The following is a 15994-nucleotide window of genomic DNA, read 5'->3' as shown; positions in this document are numbered from 1 at the left end:
ATATTATCACAGGCATTTTCAACCATCAAGCCAATTTCTTGAAGATCTCTTTGGATTTTTCCAGCATATTTTCCACAGGTGTTTTGATTAATTTTCCTTGTGACCAATTGTTTTATAAATCGGTTCTCATGCGTTTTTAATATATAGAAAAAATGGGTAATCCTTCGTTTTCTTCATAGTACTGATAATCGGGTCGACTTGTTTGTAGACTGTTTCATTTGTGGCGATTCCCAACTCCATCCTTTTGATAACTTTTATTTAAACAAGTTCTGATAATTCGCCTTTCTGTTTTAAGCAATCGGTCCGTTTTATTTTCATTGTTAATCTGAAAAATAGTCTCACAAGCATAAAGAGCCACCGAGTTAAAATGAGATTTTTTTTTCCTTGAAGTTTACATGGTTTGTTTGTTTTCATTTAATGTAGCTATCATATTTTTTAATACACGCAAAACATAATTTACAAATAATAAAAACTTTTAGATGTAAGTTTTTACATTATTTACAGTAATAAAAGAGGACCAATTTACATAATTACAATCATATCACAACAGCAGTTGTTCACTACAGCCTACACACGCTGAAATGCAGTCACAATTTGTCCATTTAAATCATATCATCAAACAAATAAGGCTCCAAACTATGAAGAATTATGATAAAGAATAGTAAAACAGTTAAAATTTGTCATTATAAATGTTTCTGATAAAATTCATCGGAATTTTTCAGAAATATGTAACAAGTTTACTTTATCAGAATCAAAATTTCATATATTTCCCTGACGTTTTGCAGTAGATTTAACAGGACTGAATAGCTATTAATCATTTATTGTTAAGTGTATCCGCTAGTAACTAATAGCAAAGTTGTGTAGAATAGAAATTTAATATCTAAGAAATTTTGGGCGTACTTTGTCAATACGGCCGCAGTATCTCGAAAGGAATCTGTTAATACATAGGTAATTTCATTTAACATTCGTCCGGTATTTCCTCTATACAAATAGATCTATGTTGACCAAGTGGTTTTGTGTAAACTGGAATACTTTGACGAAATTTTCATAAATACGCAACGCCATTATTACTAGATGGATAATACTGTTAATTGAACTGTCAAGATACTCACAAACAAGATACTCGCTTGTTTGCCATTACGAACTTTATAAATAGTTCAAAAGTTACACTGCAATTAGGTACTAGGACGAAATATAGTGTAAAATATTTTATACCGATATGATCCGATCGATGTTCTCCCTCAACTTTGTAAATTTGCATGAGTCATGACCACCATTTTCAGCACTATAAAGTTAAGTTTCAACTTTATCAATAATGTTAAATTGTGATCTACGTCATCACGAAAATTGTTTTAATAAAAATTCATAATTTATTAAAAAAAACAATTTTGTTTTTTGTAATTGTAAGAAATGCATCTCTATTTATTTATCCATTAAAAAACTACAAAAAAAAAAAATTATTTATAAAATAAATGGATGATTTTTTTTACGTTATTTGATTAAAGTTTTAATTAAATAATAATAAAACTGTTCAGTTTAGATTTTTATGAAATAATACAAGATTTTTATACTCTTTATATGACTTTCGAAGCTAAAGCTCCGTGACTTAAAAAGAATTGTAAAATATATACTTCAATACATCCTAAACATCATATTATTTCATCGATTATTTTGACGACTTTAAAAAAAATTTAAATCGTCTATATCGAAACAAATTAATCACATTAATTAATATACATTTGACTACAGAAATACAGATATGTTTTAACTTAATTAATTAAAATCATATTTGTTAAAAAAATATTTCAATATTTTTTTATAGATTTTAAGATTTAATTACTTGTAGAAAATAATGAAATCACATTGTAATTTCAAGAACGTGCAACCTTCTATCGTAGGTTAATTTATGTTGACAGTCAATTCATATTATAATTTTTAATATTATTAGCTGTACCCGATTATTGCCTAAACGTAACATGCTAAGCGAGAGATGAAGCTTTTATAAAAAATATTTTTAAATATTTACTCCCGTAAAATATAGTTTTATATCACGCCTGAGGATGAGGATGAAGATATCATTTTTATTTTAAGGTTTATTTCATTGAAAAAATAATGATCGGATAACTTTTTCTTTTTTTTTTTGGTGACAAATTTTTATTTACGCGTAGTTTCTATAATAACTATAAGTAAATGAAATGGTTTGAATGAGAAAGTTTACAGTGAAGCTGCTCGAAAAAGAATCTGTGTAAGAAAAGAAAACTTTTTATATACGAGGGTAAATCGATTATTATCCGCAATGTAGTTATAAATTTTATTGTAATACAAATAGGAAACTTACATGTAAATCATTTTTCAACATAGTCCCCTTGCATTGATACGCACTTGGTCCATCGTTGCACAAGCTTCCTGATGCCCATATAAAAGAAGGTTTTCGGTTGAATTGCGAGCCAGAAATGCACAGCTTCTTTCACTGTTTCGTCAGAGGTGAATCGACGGCCCTTTAATGCCTCTTTGAGTGGACCAAACAAGTGGTAGTCAGAAGGGGCAAGATCAGGACTATACGGACTATGAGCCAGTACTTCAAAATTGAGTTTTGGAGCGTTTCAGCAGTTTGAGCAACGGTATGTAGGCAGGCATTGTCGTGTAACAACACAACACCTTTCGACAGCAGTCCTCGGTGTTTGCTTCGAATTGCAGGCTTCAGCTTGGCAGCAAACATTTCACTGTAATGCGCAATGTTTATTGTCGTGCTCCATAATGTTCCAGTACTGGGCTTTGTAAGTCCCAAAAAACCGTAAGCATCAGTTTCCAGCGGGCAGTTGGGTCTTGAACTTTTTTTTTGCAGAACTAATTTGGATGTTTCCATTCCATACACTGCTGTTTGCTCTCCGACTCGTAATGGTGGATCCATGTTTCGTCACCAGTGATGATTCTGTCTAAGAAAATGTCCTGTTCGTTACCATAGCGATCCAAATGTTTCTGACAGATGTCCAAGCGCGTTTGTTTATGCAACTGTGGGGGAGTTGTTTTGGAACCCATCTTGCACAGACTTTATGAAACCCAAGTCTGTTGTGGATGATTTCGTGGGCAGAACCGTGACTAATTTGTAGACGATGAACCGCTTCAACAATAGTTACTCGTCTGTTTAAGAAAACCATGCCACTTGCACGCTCAATGTTTTCCTCATTTGTGGCGGTAAACGGTCTCTGGCTCCTTCGTCACGCGTAACACTCCGTTGTGGCAACACACTTTCCCGTACTGAATCGAAAGTCTTCGATGAATTTCGGCCCCTGATACATCTTCCGACCGCAAAAAACCGATCGCTGAACGTTGCTCTTCTTTGGTGCAAACAAAAAGCGGAGCAGCCTTGGTTAACGGCAGGGCAGCAATAATGGAACTAACGTAGCAGTATCAAACTTGCACAGACATAATAAAATTAAACCACGCATGCGTCATCTACGCAAAACGACAGTACTATCAACATAAAAATATACACGTTGTTTGCATATTAGACGACGATCCAAATGCAAACCCAGATATCTTATGTGGTCGCCCACCGGGTTGGTCTAGTGGTTAACTCGTCACCGCAAATCGTCTGATTTTGAAGTCGAGAGTTCTAGGATCTTAAAACCCTAATGAAAGCGATTAATTTTTTCGGATTTGATTACTAGATCACGGGTACTGGTTTTCTTTGGTTTAAATTAACCACACATCTCAGGAACGGTCGACCTGAGACTCTACAAGAATACACTTCATTTACATTCATACATATCATTCTCACTCATCCTCTGAAGTAATACCTTACGGTGGTTTCTGAGGCTAAACAGAAAAAGAGAGTGAGATATCTTATGCGGTCAGCATATCTTATGCAATGCAGCCTACTTTTCTCTGTGTAAATATTACACGACTAGATTTCGCTGAACAGCGAAGATTTTTCATCGCGATTTGATTTAACTGTCCTTTGATTTTTCACTTAATTAGCCACTCCTTCATTCGATTCAATTAAGAATAGTTTATCTGAAGCTCTTGTTAGGTCCCCGTCGACCAGATCTCTATATCAAAAACTTACATAATATTTGATTAGTTTAACCTGGAAAAATCAACCACCCAGGCAGCTACGTAAAACCAGGTAGAATGTTTGATGTAAACTTAGTTTCACTTTATGAAGCAAACCAGGCAATCAGACCTTTTCGAAGGCCTGCTAGATATCCAAAAACGCTGCTGAACAATATTTCTTCCTTTCTGAACACCTGTTCATGCTATTAACAATTCTGCGAGTTTGTTTTGTGTCGAATGACCATTTTGAAAGCCAAACTGACGGTAAGGAATAATATGTTTTTCCACTAAAAAAATATTTCAGTCTTCGAAGAAAGAGTCTCTCGAATATTTTAGTGAGAATAGATAATAGGCTTATAGGCTTATAGGCCTGTACAACATCACCTCGTGTACTAGCTTACCCGGTTTCAGGAAAATTATTATTATCTGTGACACCTTCCACTCAGATGGTAAATAAGCCACAGAAAGGACATCATTAAACAACTATTTTATGTATAACTTACCCTTAAATTGTAACACAATCAGCATTTTGTGCGTAACTAAATTAAAACTTGGTATTTTCTTTAAAAACCGGTCTTTGTTGATCACGTGCAAAATTCCTACCGATCAAAAAGGTTTTATAGGAAGAAACAGAAGAACCGGGCTAACTATGGATGCAAGTATTTCTTCTTCATCATCTCCTCATATTATACTCAAAGACTTTACTTAGGTGCTCAGCAAATAAGTCAGCCTTTTGAGCGTCGGTTCTAGCCCACAATCCATTTGGAACCTTTAAAGGTAGAAATTAAACTAGTGACTGCTTAAATCTCTTAGTGATTTTCAACAGTGAGTGATCGTCTTTACTTGAAGGAGAAAGATTTTCCAGATAATTCTTAAAAGTTTCGTTTGTAATTGTCTGTTAATAGTTTCTTAACCTATTAGCAGAATTTCTTTAATATTACCATTTTCTCCTAAGCCGTTTCATTACTTCCCTTTTGTATTCATTCTGTGTTTTCCCACCACTTGCATTTTTTCATCGGTGTTGAACGTCATAGTCAGATATTGTGTTGCATTATCGATATCGTCAGGGCATTTGAGAAAAACTCCCAATCACTTCTATTATTATGAACGACCTGGAATTTCTTTTTCTTTTCCACCGTAACAAGAACAGCCGAATGATTAGATGAAGAATCATAATTTCTCCTTGAATCAGTGTGAAAAGAAGAAACTTCCGTTATGATAAAAAAATCCAACAGTCCTCAATTTTTGTTGGATCTGTTGGCCAATGTGTGGATTCCAATCCGGAAATTACGTTTAGTTGCGTTTTGATAACATATCCATTTGAAGCTCTCCCTAGAGCTATTATCAGTTAAAAACTTCGGTGCAAGTACTTAAAACGGGAACCTTGTGTTTGAAAAATTGAGAAAACAAATCATATGATGTCTGAGATGGAGGAGGACCGAAAATCGTCGACAACCTGAGAGGTCTAAGCTAGTCCAAGATTTCACCTAAAGTTATTTGTATGTGACTAATGCTTATGCCAATAAATGATGATGTTTTACTATATTTTTAACTAGAAGTGTAGTACCATCGTCCGCTTTACCCTCTGGTTGTTTGCTGATGTACAGGAAATAACCACGTCGACTAAAGTTTCTGCAGCGAGTAAAATGGGAATCTGAAACTTGCATAAAGTCTAACAAGTCAGAAGTTATCGTAGTTTTGAACTCTTTTCGCCGATTCACAAGACTGTTGATATTCCAAGTTGCATTTCACTATAATTTCGCCATTAACAGAGTTTTGTAAATACATTGGTTATCAGGTCTATCAGACTGCCGATTTTCTGAATGCTAGTTTGTTGAATTTTTCATTAGTTTCAATGTCATTTTAGTTTTTATGTTCTACAACAGCGGCGTAAGAGCGGCGAAGATTACTTAAATGACTGTCCAAATTCCTTAATTTTGCTTGATCCGATGAAAGGAAATTATCGGTATTTAAATCAAGAGATGTGTTCTGTTTAATTTGTAACTTCTGAGGAAGGGTATATTTTGCAGTATTATATATCTTTTGTTTTCGAAAATCTTTTTGTAGGCTCTACATCCTTTGTAATTTTCAGGATATTCCGAGTGACATAGGGCACAAGATACGGATGTACTCGTATCTTTCTTTGGAGAATCTACTTTCCTACGGGCATCCGTGTATTTCACACGGTGGTGTACAGTTGTTTTCAGTGTGTTCAGATTGGTGACGATGCATGCACGGTAGGATTCCAAGAGATCTCCGTGCGTAGCGAAATAAACACCGCGGTTGGAAATATTCTTTAAATTGAATACTTCCTTGTTATTCTCCTGGGGCTATAAGTTAATAAAAAAGCTTGGTAACAGTTCTTTTGTCACACGATGGCTAGCATTAACGATACTTCGGATTTTGTTTCCGTGGCTCTCAATTATTTAACTGGAATCGAATAATGTATATTTGTCAGAACCACACGTAAAGCTGTGTCATCATTCTTTTTAAACGTACGGTCTATAAGGTTACGCTCCGGGATTTTACGAGTAATCCTTTTGTAAACATCTACATACAGAACAACAGGTGAACACCTAACAGTCTCCTTTGAATTATTCGTCGTCGGTTTCCTCCGTTGGAAAATCTTCAAAGCGATTTTTTTACCGGTAAATTATCAGTAAGAGCTTCACTCGGCGCTTGTGGTTTACGCAAAACCGGCACAGACTGCCACGGAAGAGCAACGATTTGAAAATCTGTGATTACATTATCGGCTTTATTGCCGGAAATATTACATAAATTAATAGCGATATTATTTCTAATCGACTTACAGCGGGACTTCTTTCACGGGTATCTATTCGAAGAAGTATGAGTTCCTCGCTTCCTATTTTTTTTTTCATTTTTTAAAACCCCCAAGGCAACCGGTCCCCGCCGCTTAGACATAACTCGGTCGCCTCAGGATACCGTGACAGAAGTCCTAGACAGAAGCCCGTGGTCGAGCCCTAGTTTGGGTCAACCCAGAGGCCACCCATCGTGGTGCCCCCTGGATCGCAAGGACGCTCCAACTCCATCTTCTGGGTAGCCAAGATGCCCTTCCTCAGGAGGGCTACCCGTTCCCGTTCCTATCCTATTAGTATCCAGGCACGCATTACCAATGTCCTTCCCCTTATTCACGCTCTCTCACACCGCAAGGGTCCACCGTGCGATAATTAGAAGGACCCGGACTCCCCCGCTCTTGCATGCAGACGAGCCAGGATGTCCTAGGCAAGGAGATTGCCTACCTGGCCCTACACGTCGCCACGTTTCGGAATGTTTTTCCACTGCGGCATTGCAAAGAGACACACACACAAACAGTCACAAAAACAACAATTCACAATAATAAACATACCAGGAAAACTGAATCAAATAGCATTATTATTTTATCTATTATTTAATATATTAAATATATTATTTTGCTTCTTATTATTTTGCATGCTGTTTCTAATAGATGTCAGATCGAAAATCCATAACTACTAATCATGCAATAGGTTATAGTTTATTCTGAATAATTGAACGAACAAAAAATGAAAACTATTATTTATAATACGTTACCGTGAACCTAGATGTTTCACATAATGATCATCTATTATCAATCACAAACGCTTCTTGTTACCACAAAAGAGCTAATGGATAAAATTTTGTTTTTTAATTTTTTTTTTAAATTTTGAAAAGAATGAGTTTTACCTTTGTATGATTTTTTCTACCGGATTTACAAAATTGAGAAACAGTTACCATTTAATATTTTCATTTGACAGTCCTGCTAGATTCTTATAAATAAAAACAATATGTTAGTCAGTAGGACTGTATCTAATATCCATTACAGAACTTGGGTGTAGTTATAATGATTATGATACTATTTTCAGTCGATAACTTAAACCGATCGAGATTGATGAGTAAAGTAAATTTATCAGTATCTATTGTAATCTATAATCTGTCGACTTAAAAATGAATTAGTAAAAAATTTCAAGATGAAGGTGTACATATTAAAATTAAAATAAAATTACCAACCGATGCGCTAAATTTCTATACCTGAAAATTGTTGATTTTTAAAAAATCGAATAAATAGAAGACTAGTGGTTCATATTTATAAAATTAGTCTTTTTTTTAAAGTATTCTTATTGTAATCCCTTGAAAACCTTTCTGTATAAGAAGATATTTTATCTTTGATCATTTTATACAAATTAATTTGTACTTAATCGAGTTCCTTATTATCTTTACAGTAAAATTAAAAATACCATTCTTAGTTGAAATTATAATTAAGAAATAATTAAGTAGATCTGTTACAGAAAATTTAGGAATATGACTTTAAAAATGTATTTTATTTTTATTAATTGTGTGAGATAAAACGTGTAAAATAAACCTGATATTATGTTAGTATAGAGTTCTTCATGCTACATTTTAAATATCTATTTTAGTTACTAAAATATTACCTCGATTTTGACGTCCCGGTATTGGAAGTATGTTTACGAATAACTCTATATTTATATTATATTTAGAAGCCGTGATGTGATTTCATGTAATATACATATTTCTTTAATAATAGGAGTTAAGTCGACTATAAATATCAATATACAGTGCAAATATAGTTTTTTCTCGTCGAATCTCTCGACGAAAAGCTTTTCTCGGTGAAATCTAAATAATTCAGATATATCGTAAATTAAATACGATATTTATTAGTTAAGCAGATTAACTTAGATTGATTTTCTATCGTTCAAATTGACTGCGCTACTAGCAAGGATAGTGAGTTCTGAACAGAAAGAATTCTTAGTTTTATCATTTTGCTAAACTTAATCTGCAGTTATAGTTCAACGCGCGTTCCGTAGAAAGTTTAATTGTGATTCCGATTGACAGTAATATTCGTCGATGATAAAGATAAGTCTGAAATGACCGGATTTCTCTGTAAAGTGAAGAATATAGAATGATCGAGGTCGCCTGAAAAAATTGAAATTGAAAAATCGCCTGAAAAACATGTCTTTCCTTATCGGTCCTAAAATGTTTGGCTAGTTCGCGGCTAGCGAACAAATTCCGTCCCGGAATTTTGTATTCCAGAGCATTTTGAGATCCTTTTCAAAAATATTAAAATGAAATTACGTGAATGTAATTATAATGTAAATGTATGTGTGTGTGTGTGTAATGTCAATCGTTTCTGTTTTATTTCGGTAAGATTCTTAAGTACCATATAACCTGTAATAATAAAATTTAGAACGGTATGCTTATATAATATGATGATTGAATTTAATAATTTTTTTTATTCTTATGAGTGGAAGGGAATACTGACTTGATAAGTATTTACTTAGTACGTTTACAAGCTTAGTAATAAAAAGACTCATGAAATATAAAATTTTCCATAACCCCTCTTAACAGAATTATTCTTATAATCTCATTTACAAGAAATATTTATTTATGTGGTGATATGAGGGCGGAAACAATCTCATATAATTAAGTATTAATGCATCTCTGTTTGCAAAATAGACAATCTCAATAAAAAAATGTTTATTTTTATCGACTTGAAAAAAAATAATCAAACAGATTTTCAGTTCCTCTTTTTTTTAAAATATTTCATTAAACTTTTCTTTGTGATCTCTGATCTCCGATTTTTGTTTCGTGGAAATTTTATGATTTTTCCTTTTTTTAGGTTTTTGATTTAAAAATATTACCCTTGAACACAACAATAACGATAAATGAAATTTATTTATAAATAACGAGATGTTATCTCTAAAGTAAAGACCGCTTCATTGTAAAAAAAATTTATTCTGAAAACTTTATAAATATTTTTTATTTCTCTTAAGCTACGTACCTTATACTACTTCTCTTTATTCGGACTATATGGAGGGTGATCGTAAATTTCCCATCCAAATGTTCTCAGTAAATCACCCGCAACATGTGGACGTGCATTATCGTGCAGCAGTTCGACGTCGTCGGTCAGCCGCCCACGTCGCCGATTTTGAATGGCGCGCCGTAACTTACGTAGAGTTTTGCAGTAGGCTTCTGAATTTATAGTTGTTCCACGTGACCTGAAATCAGCCAGAAGTATGCCAAACCGATCCGAAAAGACCGTGACCATCAATTTGCGTCCAGATGTCTGTCTAACAATTTGGTAGTTGAATATTTTAAGAAAATGCTTACGTACGGTCCATATCATTTTTAGGCTATCGACTACCAATTGCGTCCCGATTTTACGATCGAAATTTTGCAGCATGAAGATGACAACTTTTTTGATCGTATTGTGTTCAACGATGAGTAGAAATTTCATCTTAGTGGAAAAAGTTAACACGTAATATCCTTATCTACGGACGGAAAATCCCCTTTTTTTTAAATTCAATTTGCTTAGTGTTTTATTTGTATTCTTTTGTCATTCGTGAATTTTTAATGCATATTATGTCTTATCCGGTTGGCGAACGACTGATAAAATTTAGCGAATTATTAAATGAACTATTATTTTATATGATGTTACGATCATTTATTTGTTATTTTTTAAAGATATTTGAAAGTTGACGGAAATTAACTAGTCGTTCAGGACTCATTTTGCTCTCCTTATTTATCTGGCCAAGGGGCACTGCCCCATGGACCCCCCGTTATCTTCGTTATCATCATGGTTGTGAGAATAATACTGATAATCGACAATTAAAGGTCTAAAAGTTCTCTTTCGTTCCTCCTTAGTTCCTTAGTTCTTGACATAGAAACTCTCATAGCCTCCTTATACCCTTAAAGGAGGCTAGGGCCTCGAACTACCGCTTAAAATCTTAACCGGGAAAGTTCGAATGTTTCGTGAAAATTCGAAAGCAATTGATCGGTTGGTTTTCAGATGAGAGTTTCATACTCCCTCATTTCCCTTGGATTACTTCGAAAAACTATCAGGTCGGGAGCTAAGTGCCGATTAGTGTCTCTATGGCATTTTTTGTCCTCTATTAGAATATAACATTTATTTTACTAGGTTTCGTATTAGCTTCGCGTACACGCGGACGTTTAAAATTACTTTCAGTAATTTATTTAAAAGATGAATTTCAGTTAAGATAACTGATAAAAAAAAAATTATTAGCACTACATTTAATTCATTCTGTATATTGTCCTAGAAAAAAAGTCAAACCTCAAAAAGTAATTAACAACGAGGTATCTTTTATACTTAATGCGCATTTAAAAATCTTTTTTTATGCGTATTTTATTACTAATTTTTAATTCTTTATATCAAATTTGGGAATATTATTTTTCATACGTTTCTCTAAAAATAATTATATATAAATATATACAAAACAAAGCATAGGTAAATAACATTTATGAATTTCACCGTAGAGAAAAAAATCAGCGTCAAAATCATAGGAAATTAGTGCTAATAATGATTGAAATTTATTCTGGTTACGAAATAAATAGACAGCAGCCATATCATTAGTGAAGGATTTATAGTTCGTAGTATTATTATTCCTGATATTAAATAAATAATAAATTCAACATAAAATATCAATTAAAATGACTAAAGGTGTTGACAACTATTGTCTCTTAAACGTTGACAATTTATTTGTGAGAGCACAAATCCCGGTAGGTAATACATGTTTTGTGTACGTGATAACTGAAACGGATTCAAAGCTCTGCTCTAACAGTAAGTGCGTTTAAGCCCATTATGTATTCTATGTACGTCGACAAAGATAGATCCCTGAATACATCTGTGAGATTTAATCCCTTTTAGGGGTAAGCACCGTGTTATACGGGTATAATTGTAGTAGGAACGGCGGGAACATAAGACCAAATGTACCCCCTTGGTGTCCAATACGGTTCAAATGTTGCTTGTTGCTGTGTACTTAGTACGTTTAACGTTAGTAAGGAGTGAGGTTGGTATGCGTACACTATATTCCGCGCTACCTTTATTACAACCTGTAACACGCATTGTTCATTATGAATAATCTGAAAGTAAATTATTTATGTACGTCAGTGAATTTGCATGTTAGTTGTTATTCTACAGAAACGTGTAATAATTTGTATCGTTTAATGAGTAAACGCTAAAATATTACTACAATGATAGTTACAATGTCGTTAGTCAGATCGAGTCGCAATAGATGCGCTTCGTGTAACTTGAAGAAAAGTTTGGGAATGTTAAGGAAATTAATTCACAATTAAATAAACATTATTACAAATTTTATAAGCCAAAAATTAATATATAATTTAATAACGCTTACGTATTTTATTTTGTTTGTTTGCATTTTTTAGATCTAGTGAACAAAATAATTTTCACGAAATATAATTAAACTATTTTACATCTTTATGTGATGATTTAAAAAAAAAAACTATATTCAAATTTGATAAAAAGAGTCTCCTGTAATTTGTCAAATGTATTATCAAGTAAAAATAGTATAAAAACGTGCTCGCACGTGCGTGTGTTTATAACAGGATTTCCTTGAAAAATGCTGAAAACGTTTGGAAGCAGATTTCTCACATCAGAATAGGAAAAGAGGTTTTACGTCCGGAAGCGATTAATTTCTATCCGCCATTATTTTGAGTTTTTCCAATAGATTTGTATCTTAAGAAAAACTTGATATAACCTAATAAAATTTTTATTAGCAAATTTCGAAATACCAGCGATATCATTTTTAAAACAACTGAATCCCAAAATTCATTAAATTAAATCTTAATTATGAGCTAAAATTTTAATTTTTTTTCTATTAAAAGAGAGAGAGCAACAGTAAAGAAAGATTTGACCACACAGTTGTTTCTGATACACGAGTACACATAAAATTTAATTTAAAATATTAAAACTTTTATTTAAATATATTTTTTCGTTTATCACGAAGTTATGGAGTTGGTTAGAACTTCGTTGTTAAGAGGCAACACAGATAGAGATGAGAACATTAAAGGAAATAAGAATAAATTCCGTTGTTGCGATCGACATTGCTGGTGGTATGCAATATATTTACCAAATAGAATCGTACGATATGAGACATTTACGATCACAAGTAGCTTATTTAAATGTAGAACTAAGCGGGAGGTTCGTCCGCAAACTCGGTTAGCTTTATTCAGATGGCAACGATCTAGAACAGTCGAGATGTCCGGAGCGAGGCCTGCAGCGAAAGGCAAAAGATGAGTTAAAAAATCACCGATGTAAATGTCTACCGATGTATTTACATCGGTGGCATCCCAACCGAGGCCTGGCTTATTACTGTGAGGTGTAATCAGTTAGGGTCTGAAGACGATTCCCGTTAAAGCCCATCGGGGCTTTGAACGTGCGGTTGGTGTGACGACCGGAATCGTCACAAGGTGGGTGTCTTCCTCTACTGTGGTTGGGATGGTAAGAGCCGACGAAGTCGATGAACTACATTTACAGGTCTAAACATGATCTTACTTAACAGTGAAATGAAAATGAGGGAAAAAATAAAATAAACGTAAAAACATTATATTTCAGTTGAATTAGATATGTAGATAAAAATACTTTAAAAAAATACCTCGAATTTTGTTAAACAACGTTTTTTTTCCATTGATGAATCACCGGAGTCGAATATGTCATTTTATTCATTTTTTTAATGTATCTTTACGAATCGCGACGCTAGATAGCAGTACTTGATAATACTAGGTAGCGTACAAAAACTTGATAATATACTTGAAGTAATAAAATTTAAAAGAAAATATACTACAGCTTGTTTTATAAGTAAATGCTCTCATGTAAATGAGAGTACTGAGGATGAAACAATTTTTTTAATTCCCACACGTCTTTAAAAAAAAATAATTAGTTTACAACAGATTATAGCTGCTAATAAAACACAAAAAAAAAACAGGAACAGTAGGAAAGTATTGCAAATGTGGCAACAAAGATTCATTACATAAAACAGATATAAATTCGAACGGTAAAATTAAAATACCAAAATTAGAACTATTTGAACTAACGATGGGTAAATAAAAAAAGTTCATTTAATAATAATAATAATATATAAAGTATGTCCACGGATACGATAAAAATCGACTGTTACATTTACATAGTAATAACTGCAATATTACATCAGGTATCTTCGATTCGTGAATGTCATTATACTAGTTTTATTAAAAGAAAGGAAAAATATGGTATGAAGTAAATGATATAACTATCAACAAAAAAATTGGCCGAGAAATTAAAAAAAATGTATATTTGTTTGATCTTGAAAGGCTATAAATTTTAATAATAAATCCATAAGATAACAATCAGCAATTTATAACAAAATAAAAGAATAATCCAACAAAAGCAGTGATATCCACAAAAAATTAAAATGAAATTGTAAACCGTACGGTAAGAGTCTCGTAGATATCATTTCTTTTGTCAAAAAACAAAAATTTCTGTAGTATAAATAAAACTGTTTTTAACAAAACGATACTGATATCATAAAAGGTAAGATACTACGTTTCTATTATCAAAATCAGATAATAATTTACAATTTTGTTTAAAAAAAATATAAATGTTAAATATATGTAATAGAAAATAGATATACAATAATAGATAATAAACAATATTTCAGAGTTCCATATAATAAGCAAAAATAGAAAAAATTGTTACCAAATTATTATTGGCGCAATTTCATTTATTAAACCACGAATAATCATAAGAATTGTATTATTTTTATAAATGCGATATGTATTACATATAAATGAAATCGGACCGGTAATACGTTTTTTCTATTCTTTGCTTATTATATGGAACACTTAAACACTGTTTTTATCTGTTATTGTATATCTAATGTCTATTACTTGTATTTTTTTTAAAGAAAATTCTAAATTAATAACAGTTTTATATAATAGAAATCTAGTGTCTTTCCTTTTCTGATATCGAAAAAACTTTTGTTTTTTGAGCGAAACTAATACTTTTACATTAGTTTACAAGAGATTATACTAGTTTTAATAAAAAAAGGAATAAACAAAACAGAATATATAATAATAATAATAATAATAATAATAATAATATTCGATTTTAACAATCGAATTTATTTATATATATATATATATTTCCTTTATTAAACAACGAATAATCGTAAGAATTGTTATTTCTGTAAATGTGATATGTATTACTCGTTGTGTAATAAATGAAATTGGTCCGGTAAGAGTTTTATTATTAATTATTTTTTTTTATATGGAACGCTTAAACATTGTTTATTATCTATTATTGTTTATATATTGTCTATTACACATATTTACCGTGAATTTTTTTTTTTAAGAAAATTCTAAATTAATAACAGATTCGTTTAAAATATCGTTTTGTTAAAAACAGTTTTAATATATTACAGAAATTGTTGTTTTTTGAGAGAAAAAAAAAATATCTGCGAGACTCTTACCGTACGGTTTACAATTTCATTGTAATTTTTTTTGGATTTAATTTAATGATTGTAACTAAATTGCGCGGGCATACCGTATTTAATTTGCGCGGGTGTGACGTTACTAGTGGCGACAGTTGCCACAAACTAAAATAATGTAATTTCACAACTTACATAGAACAAATTTTGCTTGTTTGGCCGGCAAAGAAGTGAAATTTGCCGCAGCAAATTTCAACCGGGCAATCGAGTTTGAGACCCAGCCAGACCGAGTTATTTTTTACGCTTTAAATATTATTCATTTATTTAATTCTACCACTAATCTGTGATGTCACGACAGGATTTTTTATGGTGGGGGTAAGATTTTACAAATTTTTTTGTAGCTATTGTTAGAAAAAAATATATATATGTAGAATGTTTTATAAAGAATAAATGTTTATTTTGACAAATTACCAACAGAGCGCACCACAAATTACACAGCTACAGGATGGGATATTTTTTTTGTTTTTAACTTCCGGGTTCACCGTTAGGTATTCCTTTAGAGAATGAGATGAATGATTTGTAGCGTGTATGAAAATGCCATGCTTGTCCGGGATTCGAACCCGGGACCTCCGGATGAAAGGTGAGACGCTACCACTCGCGCCACGGACGCCCGGGATACAGGA

At 32.5% G+C, this 15994-nt stretch overlaps 1 protein-coding gene across 1 annotated transcript in view; it reads right to left on the bottom strand.

Annotated features, from left to right (window-relative positions):
• Positions 1-15994, bottom strand: part of LOC142325665 (uncharacterized) — a 107264-nt gene that overhangs the window by 5732 nt on the left and 85538 nt on the right. The window lies entirely within an intron of this gene.

Source organism: Lycorma delicatula, chromosome 5 (genome assembly GCF_047948215.1).
Source record: "Lycorma delicatula isolate Av1 chromosome 5, ASM4794821v1, whole genome shotgun sequence".
Taxonomy (NCBI): Eukaryota; Metazoa; Arthropoda; class Insecta; order Hemiptera; family Fulgoridae; genus Lycorma; species Lycorma delicatula.
This window is presented reverse-complemented; position numbering and strand designations above follow the sequence as displayed.